The sequence below is a fragment of the Schistocerca nitens genome, chromosome 1 (assembly GCF_023898315.1).
Source record: "Schistocerca nitens isolate TAMUIC-IGC-003100 chromosome 1, iqSchNite1.1, whole genome shotgun sequence".
NCBI lineage: Eukaryota > Metazoa > Arthropoda > Insecta > Orthoptera > Acrididae > Schistocerca > Schistocerca nitens.
In genome coordinates, this window is record NC_064614.1 from 1,118,182,409 (window position 1) to 1,118,204,247 (window position 21,839).

A 21,839-nucleotide genomic window follows, 5' to 3' on the forward strand; every position below is an offset into this window, starting at 1 on the left:
ATAGCTTTGTCAACACCCTTCCCGTTACGGGTATTCGCATCACCAGTAAGTGACTTTGGAAATCCAGCTGGTGCTGCAGTTCATGTGCTCTTTTGGTGCTGACAGGGTTCGCGAGTGCGATTTCCAGTTCTGCAATGACTTTTGCAGCTGTAATGCTCTTATTTTGCGCCACAGTTCTCTCAGATAACCACCTGTCACAATGACTCAGTATAAAATTACGTTCGCGTTGCGGCTTGGCGGATGATGTTTCTCCGCTTACGGCGTACGCTGTATAAATCTTCGATATGGTGCGAATTGAAACACCAAACCCTTCGACTACCTCGGTTACGGAAATACTCACCATAAAAGAACGAACAATTTGCTTATGTTCGATTTCACTGAGCTCCGACGTGAAGCCCGCACAACTAGACGGAACATGTTATGACCACGACTGAGACGTTGCATCGTATTGAGGACGTCGCACAGGTATCGTTCCTGGTCAAATATAACAGCGAAACCTGCGTCTGCATTTCGGTTCGAGCATTTATTTCTTACAACCTCTGTATGTCATCCATCGGCCTTCATTACAACATAATTCACATGTAGGACCCAATTCATATCGTTTAGTCGTTATACCTCTAGATATTTAAACGATTTCATGGGAACGTGAAATAAATTATGTGTTAATGGAATATTTATCACGCCTTTAATTTGGAGGGCAACGGCCTTGCCGCAGTGGATACACCGGTTCCCTTGAGATCACCGAAGTTAAGCGCTGTCGGTCGTGGCCGGCACTTGGATGGGTGACCATCCAGGCCACCATGCGCTGTTGCCATTTTTCGGGGTGCACTCAGCCTCGTGATGCCAATTGCGGAGATGCTCGACCGAATAGTAGCGGCTCCGGTCGCAGAAGACCATCATAACGACCGGGAGAGCGGTGTGCTGACCACATGCCCCTCCTATCCGCATCCTCGACTAAGGATGACACGGCGGTCGGATGGTCCCGATGGGCCACTTGTGGCCTGATGACCGAGTGCTTTATTCGCAAGTGATCAGTGGGGTGCTGTCATAAAACCCCCTAGTGCCTGCTCAAAAGATACATTCCTTGTAAAGGTCTTGGTATTCCATTTTATCGAAATAGCATGTGTATCCTTGCTATTTCATGCGTGGGTACATCTGGGAAAGCCATCCTCATGGTGCTTTTGCCCATGCTTGAATGTCGGAGAACTGTCAGTAGTGCGGCATAATACCGTTTGAAACCTCTCCTGAACTAAACTGCTCCCCGTAGCTTGGTAGGAGACGGCTCTCTAAGAAAGTAGTACGAACTTTGAGATAGACAAGGCTGTTGCTAAGGATGGTCAGTGTTGTGCAGGTTAAAGAAAATAAAGTTCGTCCTGCTGCTGCCTAAGGTACCTGACTTGTCTCCCCGCAGTCACTTGTCTCTCGGCTCATACAGCCGTGTCACGAGCTCGCTTGTGACACCTGCAGCACATCTTCTGAAGTAAGAATTTCTCTGTCCATTAGTCTTACGCGCGACTGTAATCCGTCGGAGTTTCGCTTGGGTTCAACGTAGTGTCAAATACTGTGGGATAGAAAAAGAGAGTTATTACCGATAGACGCAATCCTAGTGTTGGGCCCTCTTATCATTCTAAATCATTCATGCATAAAATTCAAATATATACGACCCTTTTCCTCGACCGTTTAAATTGCACGATCTTCTCTTGTGGCCTTACAGTAGTTAACACCTTGCATAATAAAAAACAGGCAGTTAATTCTGCTCCGTATCTTACAGTTAACTAGAATGCACATCTCGTAATTGAAATGAAAGGACATTTAATAAATAAATAATTAGATGTAAGAAGAGGTTTTCCTGTGGTACGACTATAATAAAAGATTGCGCAGTTCTACTCAAATGTTTTCTAGTTGACAATGTGAAAAGATACATGCTAAAAATACATTTACACTTACAAAGTGACTAATATGCTGAAATCCGAAAAAAACTCTCCAGGAAGACTGGTTATAGCGAGAAGCAGAGACATTGAGCTCTAGTGAGGCCCAAAATGAATACGATTGATAACTGATGTTGACAAGGGCAACAACGATCAGTGGTTAAGTTAATAACAATCGGATGTTTGTTCCGACCTGTAGATTCATAGACTTGGGTCGTAGAATAATTCTAAAATAGTCTAAACTCAATCGTACGGCAGTATTATACTAGAAGATTGTGAATTTAAACCTAATATTATCGATTGGGATAACCATGCATAACTTTTCTACGATAAGAACAGCCGGCCGTGGTAGCTGAGCAGTTCTAGGCGCATTAGTCTGGAGCCGCGCGACCGCTGCGCTCGCAGGTTCGAATCCTGCCTCGGGCATGGATGTGTGTGATGTCCTTAGTTAGGTTTAAGTAGTTAAAAGTTCTAGGGGATGATGACCTCAGAAGTTAAGTTCCATATTGCTCAGAGCCATTTGAACCATTTTTTTACGATAAGAACAGATATTTTTATTTTAAATTTATTAATGGCTTTTGGGCAGCACGCATACAGCCAGCGTAAAAATAATTTTTTAGCTTGTAAATGTCTAACAGACTGAACCACTAAAAAAGTAATTATACGTTCCATCAGTGACGTAAGGAAATTAAGAACCATTTTCTATATTGTAAAACGAACAGCGTTTCTCATATTCTTATTTGTCTCTTAGTTACAAAATCATAGAAGTATACACGCTTTCACGCCTTTTATCGCTAACAGAATTTTAATGCTTGTTAATAAAGCTTTGTCAGGGGACATCATATGCTGCATTAGTTTCGTAGATTCTTGATATTTTCGGTCGCAGCCGAAGGAAATGTCGTTTACGTCTTCGTTACTGCCACACTCACAGGAAGAAGATGTGATCATGTTGATGCATTAGAGATGTTGACGGAATCTCCCGTGAAATCGAAGTCGTGCCACTATCACTATAATGTTTATATATACGGTGGGTGTGGCTGATCCAGCAGCCAGTTTAAATTAAGACGTTGGCGGCGAGTGGGCATTTATTTAAATAGCACCAAGCATAAGCTCTTGGGGGAATCGGCGAAATGCCGCGAGTAATAAGCATAGCCGACAAGGGGCACTTATAGTGTGTGGATCAGTTGAGAATTTGGGTGTAACGAGAGATGTACCAGGGTAGTCCGTGCAGTTGCTATGACCACTGTGTCGGACGGCGCAGAGACTCGGGTTCGAACACCGGTCTGGCACAAGTTTACAAATTTCCCCGTTCATTTAAATCAATACCCACTCACAACCAATATCTGTAACTCCTTTGGGGAGATGTTTCTGCTGTATCCGCCATTTTGGTACCAAGGACGTAATGAGAGGTTAGGTACCACTTCGGAGTAGTGTTTCCATTTAATTTCGTAAGACGATGAAGCTTTTCACTACATAGGGATAATGTTTCTAGTCCTTAGCAGATCGTCAGGCGGCACATGATCCTATGCTAACTGTCAGCTAAAATTCTCTCATTTAGTGGGTAGGAGAACAATCACTGAGAAAGCGCAGATCATGGTCTGTGAGAAGCTGGTCTATTAGAACCACCTACCTGAAGAGATGGTAAGTAGTACTTCCCCACAGGCATGTCCTGAAGTCGCCAATCAGGAGAAACGAGTGTGTGAATTATTGGATTAATGTGGTCAATTCAAAATAAGTACGTGGCTTGCCTGGAGGTAGATAAATGTTGCAAATTGTAAACATTGAGCGCTTTTGCGCTCACGTTGCTATTATCTCGTACAAGGTATGAAGTGGAATCCATTTACTGATGACATCTGTACAAACCAATGTACTGGCCCTCCAGATGCCCTCGAGACCACCACTGCTCTGACAGAATAAACAATAACTATGGAGTATTGGGGAATGGTTAACAATGTGTGTTTCTTTGAGAGCATTGCAAACTGCAGAAGAGGAGGAAGTAAGGTGGTGTAGTTCCAGATGGTGACAGTAGGACCCATTAAAATACTATGACTAGTGGCCAAGACACATGTGAAGGGGCCATAAGGGCTGGTGATGCTGCAGAATAACATTCTTTCACCAGCGAGGATGGAATGACAACCACAAACATTGGCTCAGGATCCGACTGCATGGAAGGCTCTGGCACCTCTGGTGGCACTGAAAGTGCCTTTTTCTGTGTCGTCGTCTTCTTTTTTCCCTCCATAACTTTTGGTGAGCAAGGTTCATTCAATGAGCAATCCAAATTGAGTGAAGAGGCAGATGAACTGCGAACAGCCCTGGGACTGACAAGCTGTGTGTTCTTCAGCCATTTTCTGGTACTGAGCCTCCTGTCTGAGGTTTGATGGGGAGACAGGTCCCAAGAGAGAACCATGTTATGGGTAGGTGCAGAAGGTAGACACTGCTTCTGCGGCTGAGTTTCTGAAATGATTCCTAAAGAAGGTACTGTGAGAACCACAGGACAGGAGGGTAGTGAGAGATCTGGTGTAGGAAAGTTTGAGGTGGGGGGGGGGGGGGGGTAGTAGTCGTGATGTTAGCGCAATTGATCGTCATATCCATAGGATATAGGTATTCGTATTTCTTTCAATGCCTCAGCATACAAAAGTTGGTCAGTATATTTGTATTCATGGATCTTCTATTCTTCTTTAAAAACTGGGTAAACTGGAGAATGTGGAGCGTGATGTTCTGCACAGTTTACACACACAAGTGGATGTTGATAATGACTATGTTTGTGAAATAATCAACCACAGTTGTCACATTTTGGGTCCATCACGTATCGGGACGACATATGCTCAAATTATAAGCAACTGAAGTGCCTAATAGGTGGTGAGATATATTGTTTCACACTACACCTGTACACCTTGACTTTAAACTTCTCTGGGATTACATTCCTTTAAAAGGCTAAGATAAAGGCACCTCTATCTTATCCCTGGACGCTTTTGTACATGTCTAATTAGATGTATGCTGCTGGAGATAGAATTCCTCATCTGTTTGGGGCATAACGCCTCTGTGGAAAATGATTCCTTGGATCATGTTGCACGTCTTGGGTGGGGCAAGTGTCACAGGTACGTCATATACCTGAAGAGCTGTAGATTGGGCAGCAGAGAAAACTGCAATAAATAACGAACCATTCTGGATTTTTCACCATCGGTCTAACTATATACCAAATAATCGGTGAAACGTTTCACCCTCAGAAGTCTGGCTTGTTTCACATGGAGTAGCCAGGCAAGGAAACATTCTGGTGTTGTATCTCTCTGCACTGTAACAATATTTTCCATCTGAAGAGACTTCTGGGAATTTGTGGCCACCAGTGGAAGAAAGTTTGAGTCGATTCATTGTGTTTCCAGGAGGAGCTATCGATGGAACATCCACCCACACAGAGCTCTGATTGCCTGGATAAGCCTTGTACAACTAAGGCGCGGCAGGTTCTTAAGAGCTTGTCTGATAAAAATTAGTCCTCCTCGACAGACATATATCTCGTTGGCATGCAGCACATCTTGTGGCTGAGGGTTTCTTTATAGAGGTTTTTACCATCCACATGACTAAGGCAAGTACCGTGTTGCCTGTGACACAAAATGTTCCACTGCCAAACTGCACGATGCATGCTGAAGCATGCCCATGGCTTACAGCCTTGCAGTTACAAAGTAGTGGTGGTGGCTTCCATACTCCAACTCAGGAAACTCAAGTGACCAAAACAGAAAAACAAATCCAAGCACGGTCAGCATCAAGTACACCATCCAAAGGAAATGGAGAGGGGAAAAAGAATAGTAGGAGGACAGAGTTGCTGTACAGAAAGTGAATTAGCATTGCAAGAGCTGGGGCCCGATGTTGGCCAAGCATGTACTCACAAAAGTTATGTGAGCCTTCTGGGGAATGGGGGTCACATTCTGGTCCAGCTACGTTAATAAAACAATAATTATTTGGAACTGACAACGCATTCTATCATACAGCGTCAGGCGCTAGCTCACAAGACTGGATGAATCCCTTAACAATACAATACAATCGGCCGTAAATGTGATAAGTCCTATCAAAAGCGTCGGCTTAAATACACGCCTTTAAAAAAGCTTTGCACCGACATAGACTCCTACCATCGTACCCTTATGTTTGACGTGTAGGTTCGTTGAGTGTCTAAACGTAACATGGTTTTGGAGAGTACACGAATTCAGAGCAGAGGTCGTCATTTTGAGATGAGAAAAAAAAATGAGCGAGTTACTAGAGCAGTTTTCTGATCTGACACTTCTGATGCCTTTGGATTACCTTGTGGATATTTTCACACATTTGCGTAAGTTAAACTTGCAGTTGCAAGCTTCCAGAAACAGACATTTCGAAGTCGTTGCAAATATCTTTATATTTACCTTTATTTGCAAACTTCAATTATGGATAGGTGAAATAGGCAAAAACCGTTATCCTGCGTTAGCTCTCACTGATGGTAAAAGTGTGATACGATTAGGGCAAACATACAACAAAGCATCAAGAGTCAGCTGCGAAGGTTGGCTGATGAATTCAATCATTATTTTCCGGAATACAGCAAAACATAAGCTAAAGTTGACCAAAAACTCATTCACAACCCGTTTAGCACTAATGTAGGAGAAATTGCAAAAGAAATGCGAGAAGAGCTCAGTGAACTCCAAAATAACAGAAAACTATAGGGAAAAATTTGAATCTGATTCTCTTGAGCAGTTCTGGTGTAACAAGCAATTACATACACTAAGCTTCGAAAAATCATCTTACGCTACCTTAAGACTTTCTTCGAAATTTATTTATACAGACAAGTGTTTTCTGCATAGCTGGTAATTTAAATCATGTCCAGGAATGCACTGGATGTATGTGATTGTACGCCTGTAGCTCTGAGCAATAGTATTAACCCCAGGATTACGGAACTTGGTACAGATGACGCAAGCTCAAAAATCACATTGATGTAAACCGAATTTAATTCTCTACTGAACATGTATTTCCTATGATAATAGTACTGTAAATGCACGTTACTGTTGAGTTTAACAAATATGTTAAAAGTTTTGATTAAAGTGTATTTTTAGATTGACGCTTGCTACTGTGACCGAGCGGTTCTAGGCGCTTCATTCCGGAACCAAGTTGCTGCTACGGTCGCAGGTTCAAATCCTGCCTCGGGTATGCATGTGTGTGATGTCCTTAGGTTGGTTAGGTTTAAGTAGTTCTAAGTCTAGAAAAAGATTGATTAATCTACGAAAGGATAACGTTCTACGAGTCGGGGCGTGGAATGTCAGAAGCTTGAACGTGGTAGGGAAACTAGAAAATCAGAAAAGGGAAAGGCAAAGGCTCAATCTAGACATAGTAGGGGTCAGTGAAGTGAAGTGGAAGGAAGACAAGGATTTCTGGTCAGATGAGTATCGGGTAATATCAACAGCAGCAGAAAATGGTATAACAGGTGTAGGATTCGTTATGAATAGGAAGGTAGGGCAGAGGGTGTGTTACTGTGAACAGTTCAGTGACCGGGTTGTTCTAATCAGAATCGACAGCAGACCAACACCGACAACGATAGTTCAGGTATACATGCCGACGTCGCAAGCTGAAGATGAACAGATAGAGAAAGTGTATGAGGATATTGAAAGGGTAATGCAGTATGTAAAAGGGGACGAAAATCTGATAGTCATGGGCGACTGGAATGCTGTTGTAGGGGAAGGAGTAGAAGAAAAGGTTACAGGAGAATATGGGCTTGGGACAAGGAATGAAAGAGGAGAAAGACTAATTGAGTTCTGTAACAAGTTTCAGCTAGTAATAGCGAATACCCTGTTCAAGAATCACAAGAGGGGGAGGTATACTTGTAAAAGGCCGGGAGATACGGGAAGATTTCAATTAGATTACATCATGGTCAGACAGAGATTCCGAAATCAGATACTGGATTGTAAGGCGTACCCAGGAGCAGATATAGACTCAGATCACAATATAGTAGTGATGAAGAGTAGGGTGAAGTTCAAGACTTTAGTCAGGAAGAACCAATACGCAAAGAAGTGGGATACGGAAGTACTAAGGAATGACGAGATACGTTTGAAGTTCTCTAACGCTATAGATACAGCAATAAGGAATAGCGCAGTAGGCAGTACAGCTGAAGAGGAATGGACATCTCTAAAAAGGGCCATCACAGAAGTTGGGAAGGAAAACATAGGTACAAAGAAGGTAGCTGCGAAGAAACCATGGGTAACAGAAGAAATACTTCAGTTGGCTGATGAAAGGAGGAAGTACAAACATGTTCCGGGAAAATCAGGAATACAGAAATACAAGTCGCTGAGGAATGAAATAAATAGGAAGTGCAGGGAAGCTAGGACGAAATGGCTGCAGGAAAAATGTGAAGACATCGAAAAAGATATGTCGGAAGGACAGACTCAGCATACAGGAAAGTCAAAACAACCTTTGGTGACATTAAAAGCAACGGTGGTAACATTAAGAGTGCAACGGGAATTCCACTGTTAAATGCAGAGGAGAGAGCAGATAGGTGGAAAGAATACATTGAAAGCCTCTACAGGTATGAAGGTGAAGATTTGTCTGATGTGATAGAAGAAGAAACAGGAGTCGATCCAGTATTGGAATTTAAAAGAGCTTTGGAGGACTTACGGTCAAATAAGGCAGAAGGGATAGATAACATTCCATCATAATTTCTAAAATCATTGGGGGAAGTGGCAACAAAACGACTATTCACGTTGGTGTGTAGAATATATGAGTCTGGCGATATACCATCTGACTTTCGGAAAAGCATCATCCACACAATTCCGAAGACGGCAGGAGCTGACAACTGCGAGAATTGTCGCACAATCAGCTTAACAGCTCATGCATCGAAGCTGCTTACAAGAATAATATACAGAAGAATGGAAAAGAAAATTGAGAATGCGCTAGGTGATGATCAGTTTGGCTTTAGGAAAAGTAAAGGGACGAGAGAGGCGATTCTGACGTTACGGCTAATAATGGAAGCAAGGCTAAAGAAAAATCAGGACACTTTCATAGGATTTGTCGACCTGGAAAAAGCGTTCGACAATATAAAATGGTGCAAGCTGTTCGAGATTCTGAAAAAAGTAGGGGTAAGCTATAGGGAGAGACGGGTCATATACAATATGTACAACAACCAAGAGGGAATAATAAGAGTGGACGATCAAGAACGAAGTGCTCGTATTAAGAAGGGTGTAAGACAAGGCTGTAGCCTTTCGCCCCTACTCTTCAATCTGTACATCGAGGAAGCAATGATGGAAATAAAAGAAAGGTTCAGGAGTGAAATTAAAATACAAGGTGAAAGGATATCAATGATACGATTCGCTGATGACATTGCTATCCTGAGTGAAAGTGAAGAAGAATTAAATGATCTGCTGAACGGAATGAACAGTCTAATGAGTACACAGTATGGTTTGAGAGTAAATCGGAGAAAGACGAAGGTAATGAGAAATAGTAGAAATGAGAACAGCGAGAAACTTAACATCAGGATTGATGGTCACGAAGTCAATGAAATTAAGGAATTCTGATACCTAGGCAGTAAAATAACCTATGACGGACGGAGCAAGGAGGACATCAAAAGCAGACTCGCTATGGCAAAAAAGGCATTTCTGGCCAAGAGAAGTCTACTAATATCAAATACCGGCGTTAATTTGAGGAAGAAATTTCTGAGGATTTACGTCTGGAGTACAGCATTGTATGGTAGTGAAACATGGACTGTGGGAAAACCGGAACAGAAGAGAATCGAAGCATTTGAGATGTGGTGCTATAGACGAATGTTGAAAATTAGGTGGACTGATAAGGTAAGGAAAGAGGAGGTTCTACGCAGAATCGGAGAGGAAAGGAATATGTGGAAAACACTGATAAGGAGAAGGGACAGGATGATAGGACATCTGCTAAGACATGAGGGAATGACTTCCATGGTACTAGAGGGAGCTGTAGAGGGCAAAAACTGTAGAGGAAGACAGAAATTGGAATACGTCAAGCAAATAATTGAGGACGTAGGTTGCAAGTGCTACTCTGAGATGAAGAGGTTAGCACAGGAAATGAATTTGTGGCGGGCCGCATCAAACCAGTCAGTAGACTGATGACCAAAAAAAAAAAAATGTCTAGGGGAGTGATGACCTCAGATGTTAAGTCCCATAGTGCTTAGAGTCATTTGAACCGTTTTAGATTGACGATATGTTTTTTTTTTTACCTGTGGTCCCCGCTACTACAAAAAATCAAAGTGGTCCCTGATCACAGTTACGTTGGGAACCGCTGTTGTTGAGGTAGCCTTGTACGGAAGTAAATGAATATCACGAGAGCTGCACTGAAAGTAAGAAATGATATTTTCATAAATAAAACATACGAACGACATCTACAACAGAAATATAATTGGCTATGCTCTCTTGAGGGCCCCACGTACTAGTTACAAAGCAATATATCATTAGGTCTATGAGGGGCAGAAATAAGCGAACGCTGAGTGAGTAACTTTCACCAAATGCTATTTAAAATAACATGCACACTAAGCCAACCCGCCATCGCTGTCACCCTAGGCCCGAATAATTAGACTTACCGAGACACACAGAGAGCCGATAGACTGACTGACACCCCGTCCGAGCTTCGCTGCTTAAACAGCTTTTCCGCTGACCGTTTGTCATGAGCAGGTGGCCAGCGACTTGAACTGTGGAGGCGTTCTGCGACTGGCGTCCACTTGTACTGACTCTTAAGGTATTGGTTAAGCATTCAGAGACAGAGGCAGCTACAGACTCGTGTGCACACGAGCTCCTGCGTGCATGGCTTTAGCCCTTACACAAACGGATATTGTTGGTGAGTATGTAATTGGGACATATCTCCTATTATAGTTTCCTCGCCAGAACATTGCCAGAGTTGCTGGGCCGGCCGGTGTGGCCGAGCGGTTCTAGGCGCTTGTCTGCAACCGCGCGAACGCTACGGTCGCAGGTTCGAATCCTGTCTTGGGCATGGATGTGTGTGATGTCCTTAGGTTAGTTAGGTTTAAGTAGTTCTAAGTTCTAGGGGACTGATGACCTCAGATGTTATGTCCCATAGTGCTCAGACCCATTTGAACCATTTTGAACTAGAGTTGCTGGGTGACGTGGTTCTCGCTACAAGACGGCGCGTGTAGTTCGAGCGTGACGGGGCGCCGGTATCTGCACCGATTCTTCAACCGACAGTTTACTGGAAAATGGGTTGGCAGTGGTCGTCCTGTTACATGGGGTACTCGATCCCCTGATTTGACCCCTCTGGACCATTTTGTGTTTGAACAGACACGCAACATTGTTTGCAAGACCTCTGTTCTGTCAGAAGAGGAACTCGTTGCTCGGGTAGTACCAGCAAAAAAATGGTTCAAATGGCTCTGAGCACTATGGGACTTAACATCTGAGGTCATCATTCCCCTACAGTTATAACTACTTAAACTAACTAACCTAACGACATCACACACATCCCAGCCTGAGGCAAAATCCGAACCTGCGACCGTAACAGAAGCGCGGCTCCGGACTGAAGCACCTAGAACCGCTCCGCCACCGCGGCCGGCCCTTTCGCTTCCATCTGTTCAAAACTGCGTCTCAAATTTTAGTATCATAAAAGCGGCTCCATACAAGAGAGGTAATTATAAAAGTATCTACTGAACAAACAACATCTACCTCGTCCAGGCTCCAGCATTTTCATATTATTTAAACACATTTTGATCCCTATTCGGTTTGCATTATTACTATTAGTATCTTAAACATTTCAGGATCAAGCAGCAAAATTTCCTAATGTCTACTTTATTTCTCCCACAGGATGCGTATAAATTGAATAGCTGATGCATAGCGTTATAAATTGGTCTCACAGTTTCGTAGAAGGAAGGAGTGATGGAGTGAAGGGAGTACACTGAGGAGGAGCGCGAGCAACCGAAACAACACAGGGTTTTGCACATCACCACCACGTCGTGCCAGCTACAACCACGTCAGAACTGGAAGGCTAGTCGGAAAGCGCTATGTTTCATTTTTAGATTTCCAAACTTTATAGCTGTTGCTACTTGTTTAATAGTTATTTTGCTTTCAAGCCACGGCACCCTCAATATGCCTGCTATTGACAAAAATGAATTTTTTTTAAATCTTTGCGTAACCAGAGACCACATAGCCTATTTGCGGTTGTAAACGAAGTTATTACGTTCGCCCAATTAATTTTCAGGAATCATTTACGCAAAATGATACTATCAGATTCCTTCTATTTACTTACTTTAGACTAATCAAGTAATTGTTTTGCATATTTACTACTCTGCGGACTCGCAGCTGCAATTAGCAAATTAATTTTTGTGAGGTTAAAGGATTTCTCAAAGGCAGGAAAGTTAAGGAGTGTTGTGAAAACGCATGGCGTTTCTTCTTACTTTACCATTTTTCAAATTTTTTCCAGGCCCGTGATAGAGGCAGCTAACTGAAGATGAATTCTCGCTGCATCAGTCATCAGACCTGAAGTATGTCGTCTAGTTATTTTCTGCTACAGAAGACACGATAATTTTCATAGCATTCAACACATTCCAGTCACATAATACGTATTGCTTGTGTATAACGCTCCGAATAACACCTCAAAGCGTTTACGACGTTTAATAGTTACTCGGAGCCATCTGTGAACGATTAAGTCACTTGACTCCCAAGTATCGCAGTTTGCATACACAGTGCCCTCCACTAGTCAGTGAATTTCTGTGATTGAAATCAGGAACAAATCTTCCACTTATCAACGTTTATGTGAGTCGTGGCGCTGCCGTCGTCTTTCTAAATTCTCAATTTATATTAGACATCACTCTCAAATACAGTCATAGACTTTTTGTTGGAATCTGACAGATATTCCGAATTATGTATTTTGACAGTCAACTTGAACATGGTGTATCACATATAAGTTCTTTTACGACCCACGAGTCTTTTAACACGTCGTAAATAAATTTTTTGGTCCTAGCGTCTTCTCAGTGTCTGCACTAACGCAGACATTGAATACGGCTCATTGCGAGCTTTTGCTGATTCAGACTTAGCTTGCATTTATTCGTTACTCTATTCCAGGGAGAACCACAGCCAAATACGTCGAGCAGGCATCGACTTTACTGAACTACGCGCACTTACTGACACACACACACACACACACACACACACACACACACACACACACACACACAGACGCACGCACGCACGCACTACACGCCCACATTTTAGTCTCACGAATAGACGTCAGACAATAATATAATAATAACACCGGCAGCCAGTGTTTCATCAAAGTTTCCCTAAGTTTTATAAATGTCAGAACTCGTACTCACATCTCACATTTTCCGAATAGTGAATCGTACTGAGCCATTCTCAGATAGTATTTCTTTTTATCACGAATAGGCTACTTAACTAGCAAACGAAATGTGTTCTCGCATGAGTACGTTTGGCTGGTCGCCACAGGAAAATTTGCTTTAGCTTTCTGTGTTCAGTGCTGCGTAGTGTATTTAGAGAGACTTCGAACCAGCACATGTACACCCTTTAACACAGGTTGTCGTCGATTTATTCACTTAACTTAGCAGAAACACCGTGTATGAGAAGATGACTTGACCATAAATGGTAATCCATACAGAACTGCTTTACCGTCTTTAGAAAAATTCAGTCTACACAGTAAATGGCTTACGTCGCTTTTCCGGTATTAGAGCAATATGTTCCATTACGGACGGGACAGACTTCAGAATGATGTCAGTTGGTGACATCTATGGATAAACAATTTCCCTTACTGTTTTATTCTTCAGTTTTCTGTTAGTTTCATAACGCTGTCGATTTCGGGGTTATGTAGCTCGTATTCAGCCACTAGCGAAAGATATTTGCTATGGGTCACGTCTACAAAATACGTCTGCTTGAGGTTCCGGTATAACGGAACAAATGCACCTTGCGAAAGCTGTTTACAGGACCCATTCTTACAAGACGCCCAAGGAACAATAAGGCTGTAAAGAAAATTGTTTATACAATGAAACAACGAGTTTTATTCCAGTTGCAAGAGCGTCTTTCAACTGGTCCTTGGCTTATAAAAACACCATTTGTATCCAGTGAGAGAGGTATAAAATAGTTCTTAGGAAATCACACGCACAAGTACAGAGACGAAACAGGAAGAGCTGTGGTAGAACTACAGATCGCAGCTAGACCTATTCTAATACGATCATTGTCCTTCGTGCTTTTTGTACAGAGATTTTTTTTGTTGGCATGAAATTAATCAAGTAAAATCATTCTGTGTGTTAAGTGACTTACGAGTTATGGAACAGAAAACTAATCAAAGTATTCCAACATTTTACAACAAACAGGACGGAATTTCTATGTACTGCATGCAACGGATTGGAGGTCGAATTTTCAACCTAACTGAATCAGTGCACTGGAAATCCCTGTTGTCTGTCCTCAACCGGCAGGAATTCTTCCAGTTCGTGGCGTCTTACCAACTGTGGAAGGTGTTAAGACCACTGTAAAAAGTAATTGACAAATCAGAGGAGCCCATATAAGAATGAACGTCCTAATTTTATGTCCTCCAAATAATTATTCTCTGTGGAGACTACTTCATAACGAATAAAGGAGATGCGGCGTAGAACTATGTGTTAGCTTAACGTGCCATCACAAACCAGCCGGATGTCACTTCCGAGAAGTCGGTGGCGGTCTAACTCAACGGTATTCTGTCTGTAAACGTTTGAGTCCTCCACCAACAGAGAGCGGCATCGGACAACGCTTTGTCTGAGTGTGAGTGTTGGAGGAGGGGGGGGGGGGGGGGGGAGGCGCTCTAACTAGCTGCCAGCTGCAGCGTCCGACCAATGACGTAACGCGTCCCTCTCCCACCCAAACTGACTGACCGCGAACAGTCCGACAACAGGAGGTTCCAGCAGCGACTCCTACTTCCAAGAACGGAAACGACACAGGATTTCTCACTATCCCCACCAAGTGGTCCCAAATCTAACCAAGCTACCAACGAAAAATAAGAACTGGAAGGCAAATTGGAAAGCACTATGTTTCACCCGCTTGCAAGTAAAAACAGCTGACCTTTGCTTACCGTCTATAACAGTGCTGCATCTTTGAAAAGTTTCCTACTGAAGTGTGAAAATTGCGTTCCCTGAAAATTAGATTTATTTGCAATGATTGCACTTGTTTGTGAAAACTGTGTTTAGCGTTTTTCTTTTTCGTATCGCTGTTTCAAATACTGACATCAGATAAATTAAGCTTGTATGAAGTGAAATGTGAAGCTTCTACAATAGTTGCTACCAAGAATGTTGTAAGTTAGCGCAGTGATAAAATGCTATCAAATGGGCACCAAATAAATTATGCGAAGTGCAATTATTTACACAGAGAGCAAACGCATGTATGGGAAATTGGTATTTTTCGTAGCAATGTTTGATACGGTATACACACGTATGATATCTATTGTACTTTGATGCATTTGCGGTATCAGACATATTTTTTATTTTGATTGACATGTGTGGTTAAAAAATTATTCTGTTATGAAATGTAGGCTTTAGTCACGTAAACCTTATCTCCTAAAGTCCTTTAAATTGGGCCGCTTACTTTTTCAAAGTTTTCCCGTGTTAGTGCACACTCTTATTCCCTCGGAATTTTCTTGCTGATTCCAAGAGGGTAATAGTGGAGTTTGTCTAAAATTACTAAAGTTATTGATGTAGCTCAGAAACAGGTGGGTTGGAACAAGGCCAGTGAACTCTTAAGAGTGTCCAACGTGAAGTACAGCACACCTGACGACGCAGCGAAAAGAAGAAAGACCTACACTTTTGCTTCAAGATCTTGAAGAAAAGCTGTTTTAGTGTTGTCTTGCTACAAAAACTTCTTTCTTCGTGCTTACTAACAATGACTTGTGAAGAATGACTGTACAACTGGCGGAGAGAAATAACATTGAACATCCTTTCAAAGACGAAATTGCTCGGCAAATGGGTAGACAGGGGGAGAGGGGGGAGGAGAGGCAGTTCTTAACCGACACAAAGCCAAACTGTCAGAAATAAATTCCACATGGTTCTTGGGCTCAGCAAAAGTAGCTCACAGTAGTTCTATAATTTTCTGGAAGAGTTTATATTATAACTACTTTGATACTAAGTTATGTTTTCTCTGATTTAATACTTTCTTCTAATTTTGCTTGGCGTTATTTTGATTATTTGTACATGGAATCCGGTTTTTGCAGCTATTTTTGTAAATCGCTAAGTGCAAATTTTTAAGGTATTTTTTCATAATAATTTTTCGTTTATTACCTATTACTAAAATGAAAATACTGCATCACATTATAAACTAAATATTACATGCTTTTAAAATAATTAACTCTTTTCTCTTTTTAAATAGAAAAAAAATGGGAGTCCACTTTTAGACTCTTTCCTCCCCAAAAGTCATTGCTGTTAGTTCACTCTCAGCAATTTAAGCTCTAATCTTAGGTTGCTGCCTAACCACACCCGTGGAAATCGGGACATAATCGGGAAAAATATTTGTAAGAAGTATGAATACAAATAATCACTTAAACTCAGTTTAAGAACTACAGGATAAAAGTATGACCAACGTAGCTGCAGCAAAATCTTTCAGTTATATAGACATAAAAGAAAATCCGACACTCTGAACAACGCGGTAATGTCTGAGGTCCCCTCGTACATAGAAAAGAGGTCATTTGGTCTCTGTTACCGACAGAGTGCCAGGTGAGCTTCAACATTTAAGAACGATGTTACCGATCAACGGTTATCCCAAAAAAACTGTTACGTGATACATTACTGTCAAAGCGACGTCAGTCGAGAGAAGCAAATCCAGATAGTAGGTACCAACAGCAACTGTCTTTTTGTCACGTTTTGGTGACATGCGTTGGAAAATCAAATGTCGCACTGTACGAGAACGAAATGATGAACTCCATCGACATATGCGCTTTGGTGCAACCTAACAAATAAGGCAGTAACGGAGCATTGTCAAAACAAGGAGCACTGCATATTTTTTTGAAAAGACTGAACTTTTATCTTCTGCATCATAGTTCGAGGACTGTATTGTTTAGGATGCAATTCATACCCGTGCAGCAGACGAGATGGTGGATTTCAGTCAAACACTACCTGGAACCCAGCGCTGCCAGCTGTTAAATTAAAGGAGAGAAACGAGAACCTTTGACGAAGAAAACTAACTCAGGTAACTACTGAGATTTATTTCAAGTTGTTATAGCGACGCGCGGCAGCACATTTCCCTCTGCGCATGCGTTGAAGACCTCTATTGGACTCGCGGATGCTGGCTCTATGAACGCTAGTTTCGTCCAACTGTATGAGCTTTTTTGCGCATACGTTATTCCTGCTAGTTAGCCGGCCGCGGTGGCCGTGCTGTTCTGGAGCTGCAGTCCGGAACCGCGGGACTGCTACGGTCGCAGGTTCGAATCCTGCCTCGGGCATGGATGTGTGTGATGTCCTTAGGTTAGTTAGGTTTAAGTAGTTCTAAGTTCTAGGGGACTGATGACCTAAGATGTTAAGTCCCATAGTGCTCAGAGCCATTTGAACCATTTGAACCTGCTAGTTACCCCGATACATTTTGAGGCCTCTGCGCGAATATCACCATTCATGGCTTGCAGCAGTGGGCAACCAGCTGCAGAAGCAGAACAATTGCTTCGAAGAATGGCTAGGGAATTTACATAACGTTATCCGGCGACAAACCCGTGAAGGGTATTTGCAACGTCAATTTAGGAAGTATTGAAACCTTCGTCTTCTAGAAACAGATTTGAAAAATGTTGCTGTTCAGTATACTAATACGACAAAAGCGTGGCCAGAATATGCAACTGACAACTATTCTTGTCTGGGGCGATATACACTCCTGGAAATGGAAAAAAGAACACATTGACACCGGTGTGTCAGACCCACCATACTTGCTCCGGACACTGCGAGAGGGCTGTACAAACAATGATCACACGCACGGCACAGCGGACACACCAGGAACCGCGGTGTTGGCCGTCGAATGGCGCTAGCTGCGCAGCATTTGTGCACCGCCGCCGTCAGTGTCAGCCAGTTTGCCGTGGCATACGGAGCTCCATCGCAGTCTTTAACACTGGTAGCATGCCGCGACAGCGTGGACGTGAACCGTATGTGCAGTTGACGGACTTTGAGCGAGGGCGTATAGTGGGCATGCGGGAGGCCGGGTGGACCTACCGCCGAATTGCTCAACACGTGGGGCGTGAGGTCTCCACAGTACATCGATGTTGTCGCCAGTGGTCGGCGGAAGGTGCACGTTCCCGTCGACCTGGGACCGGACCTCAGCGACGCACGGATGCACGCCAAGACCGTAGGATCCTACGCAGTGCCGTACGGGACCGCACCGCCACTTCCCAGCAAATTAGGGACACTGTTGCTCCTGGGGTATCGGCGAGGACCATTCGCAACCGTCTCCATGAAGCTGGGCTACGGTCCCGCACACCGTTAGGCCGTCTTCCGCTCACGCCCCAACATCGTGCAGCCCGCCTCCAGTGGTGTCGCGACAGGCGTGAATGGAGGGACGAATGGAGACGTGTCGTCTTCAGCGATGAGAGTCGCTTCTGCCTTGGTGCCAATGATGGTCGTATGCGTGTTTGGCGCCGTGCAGGTGAGCGCCACAATCAGGACTGCATACGACCGAGGCACACAGGGCCAACACCCGGCATCATGGTGTGGGGAGCGATCTCCTACACTGGCCGTACACCACTGGTGATCGTCGAGGGGACACTGAATAGTGCACGGTACATCCAAACCGTCATCGAACCCATCGTTCTACCATTCCTAGACCGGCAAGGGAACTTGCTGTTCCAACAGGACAATGCACGTCCGCATGTATCCCGTGCCACCCAACGTGCTCTAGAAGGTGTAAGTCAACTACCCTGGCCAGCAAGATCTCCGGATCTGTCCCCAATTGAGCATGTTTGGGACTGGATGAAGCGTCGTCTCACGCGGTCTGCACGTCCAGCACGAACGCTGGTCCAACTGAGGCGCCAGGTGGAAATGGCATGGCAAGCCGTTCCACAGGACTACATCCAGCATCTCTACGATCGTCTCCATGGGAGAATAGCAGCCTGCATTGCTGCGAAAGGTGGATATACACTGTACTAGTGCCGACATTGTGCATGCTCTGTTGCCTGTGTCTATGTGCCTGTGGTTCTGTCAGTGTGATCATGTGATGTATCTGACCCCAGGAATGTGTCAATAAAGTTTCCCCTTCCTGGGACAATGAATTCACGGTGTTCTTATTTCAATTTCCAGGAGTGTATTTGTAGGCGCACATAACTATGGTTTACTGTGATGAAGTAGCGTTAGCTGCAGCTGCAGTTACTTCTTATCATCGTGTTGTTGTGCGTATTAGAGTGGATCGGTATGTTGCTGTCCCAAGGGTGGGGGGAGGAGAAGGAGGGGTGACGTCATACTCAGGCATACGTTAGGGGCGAGAACCGCACGCAGCTGCTGTTATCGTTTTTGTTTGTCGTGACCAATTGGCGGATAATCTTTAAAACCTGAAAAGTTTATTGCCGGCAGTTAAGTTAGACACTCGCTACGTCCAGAACTTATAGGTTACATTTACTAGTTACCATTGTGTATGGTAATTGTTTTGCGGTATTGATAACCTGATGAATATGAAAAGTGTCGTCCAAGTAAGACAAAAATCTTTAATTTACTCGAGTAAATAAATTTGCACAAACACAGCGTGATACGTGTAATACAGACAACTGGTTGCAACAAGATTTAATACAGCCAACAGTTCGCAATAAGATTTAAGTTAAACCTTACTGTAACCGGTTGGCTGTATTAGGGAAATCACATTCTTGTACGGTTGCCCGTTCACAGCAATGCTTAAAATTGTAACAAACACATGAAACAATTTTTAGTAGACGGTACCTAGCGCTTTTTTTACTTATCCTTTGTGTCTTGTTTTCTTTTAGAATGATAAACGTCCTCCGAACTCCGTTCCTTATTCAACCGATTTGGTTTTTTCGCTGTTGAAACTATTTTCATCGAAATCTTTTATCTGTTTACTTTCTTACCCATGCACTGAGTAGGTTTATTTTTGTTCAGGTATTGTAAGGCCTAAGTACTTCTTTTGCCTTTCCATGTCTGGTTTATCTTGTAAAAGGAGACGCGTAGAAAACTTGACAAGTCTCCATGCAGCCTTAGCTAAGTACCACGAAAACAAAGTAAACAGTAAAATAAAAGTTTAAAGACGCAGCATTCATTATTATAACATTAGCGAAAACGGATACATTTTGTTTGTATACGGGTTTATAGCATTCAGTGGCGAGGACCTTTGCTAAAATAAATCGAGTAGAATATAATTTAATTAGTTAAAACTAAAAAGCCTAAAACATAATGCACTTGAAAGTATGATCAATCTCACCCATTTCCACTCACACTCGCCTTTCTCATGACGCCCAATCAGTTAAAATGTAAATTTTGCAACATTCTCAATGATAAAATGCGTTATTAAAAACGTAACTATATTATAAAAATTAACAAAAAACTAGGAGAACTTATGGGCATTGGATCAGTTACAAAAAACCAGGTTCAGTCAGCCACCCTGTTAACACATTAAAATTCCTGCCTAACAAGTTGGGGAGAAAGTCAGATATCTCACAAAATCCCCGCTCGAGCAGGAAGCCACTCGTCATTGAACTGTGCCCTGTCCGAAGAGGAGGAATTTCATGTCGCCTAAGTGGCCTAAAGGATGTGATGAGTAGCCGCTTTTACTGACCTCAATTTATTGTTTGTCACTCCAGCCAATGCTATTCCCATCGCCAAATAACCTTCAAAGTCAACAGCGATAATACAGTATGAAAGGGGCCAGTGCATTGAGCCCCCTGGGATAGAATCCATGCTTCCTTGGTTCAAACTATTGCTAGTTCATCCCTCCGAATTTCCTTGTGCCTTGGTACCCGGCAGAATGACGCATCCTTTCTCAGCCTTTATTGGTGAAGAATCGAGTCCTGGATATGCTGAATATGTTTGTCTCCCAATCGATGGAAGGTCATTTGGGCAATCGGTGGGGACGAGGAATTTTTCGGCGTGCATATGTGCGGTATGCTCCAGTGCCCTCAAGACTGCATGTGACTCTGCAGCATAGACATAAAGGAGTTTAATAAACTAATCTCGATGACACGCCCAGCAAAATTACAGTGCAGCCAAATGAGGTCCCCTATTTAGACTCATCTGTAGAAACGGCTACATAGTAGTGGTGATCATTTAAAATGAAAACATATGTTTGAGTGCTGTCTCTCCTGCACAGTGATGATGATGATGTCCCATATTCCGAGGAGCGTAGGAGACGATGCGGGAGAACTGCACCGCCGACTAGGCAAGTTCCTAGCGGAGGTGGTTTGCCATTGCCATCCTCCGACCGTAATGGGGATGAATGATGATGATGAAGACGACACAGCAACATCCAGTCACTCAAGGAAGGGAAAATCCCTGACCCCGCCGGGAATCAAACCCGGGACCGAGGCGATGCGGGAGAACCGCACCGCCGACTAGGCAAGTTCCTAGTGGAGGTGGTTTGCCATTGCCATCCTACGACCGTAATGGGGATGTATGATGATGATGAAGACGACACAGCAACACCCAGTCACTCAAGGAAGGGAAAATCCCTGACCCCGCCGGGAATCAAACCCGGGACCCCGTGCGCGGAAAGCGCAAGACCACGACTAAGCCTAAAATTACCGTGTGCCTCTTCAACAGCCAAGGTGAAAGTCGGCTCCATGCCAGTCTTTGGCACAGAGCAAGTGCCTCAAGGTCATGTTTTGCATGGATTAAAAAAAAAAGGACGATTAGCAAAAATTGCTTCCATGAAAGAGCGAGCAGCGGTTTGGTATGTAGGTGGATATGGAACAACAGAAGTGAATTTTTACGCTTGGTGCACCATATGTAGTTGCACGTCATATGACAACTGGTGGCTCCCCAATCTCCGCAAAGAGGCTCTAGGA

General features: G+C 43.4%; 1 pseudogene; it reads left to right on the forward strand.

The window, feature by feature from the left end:
- The first annotated feature begins 696 nt into the window (after positions 1 to 696).
- LOC126212361 (5S ribosomal RNA) lies at positions 697 to 814 on the forward strand (annotated as a pseudogene).
- Positions 815 to 21,839: the final 21,025 nt, after the last annotated feature.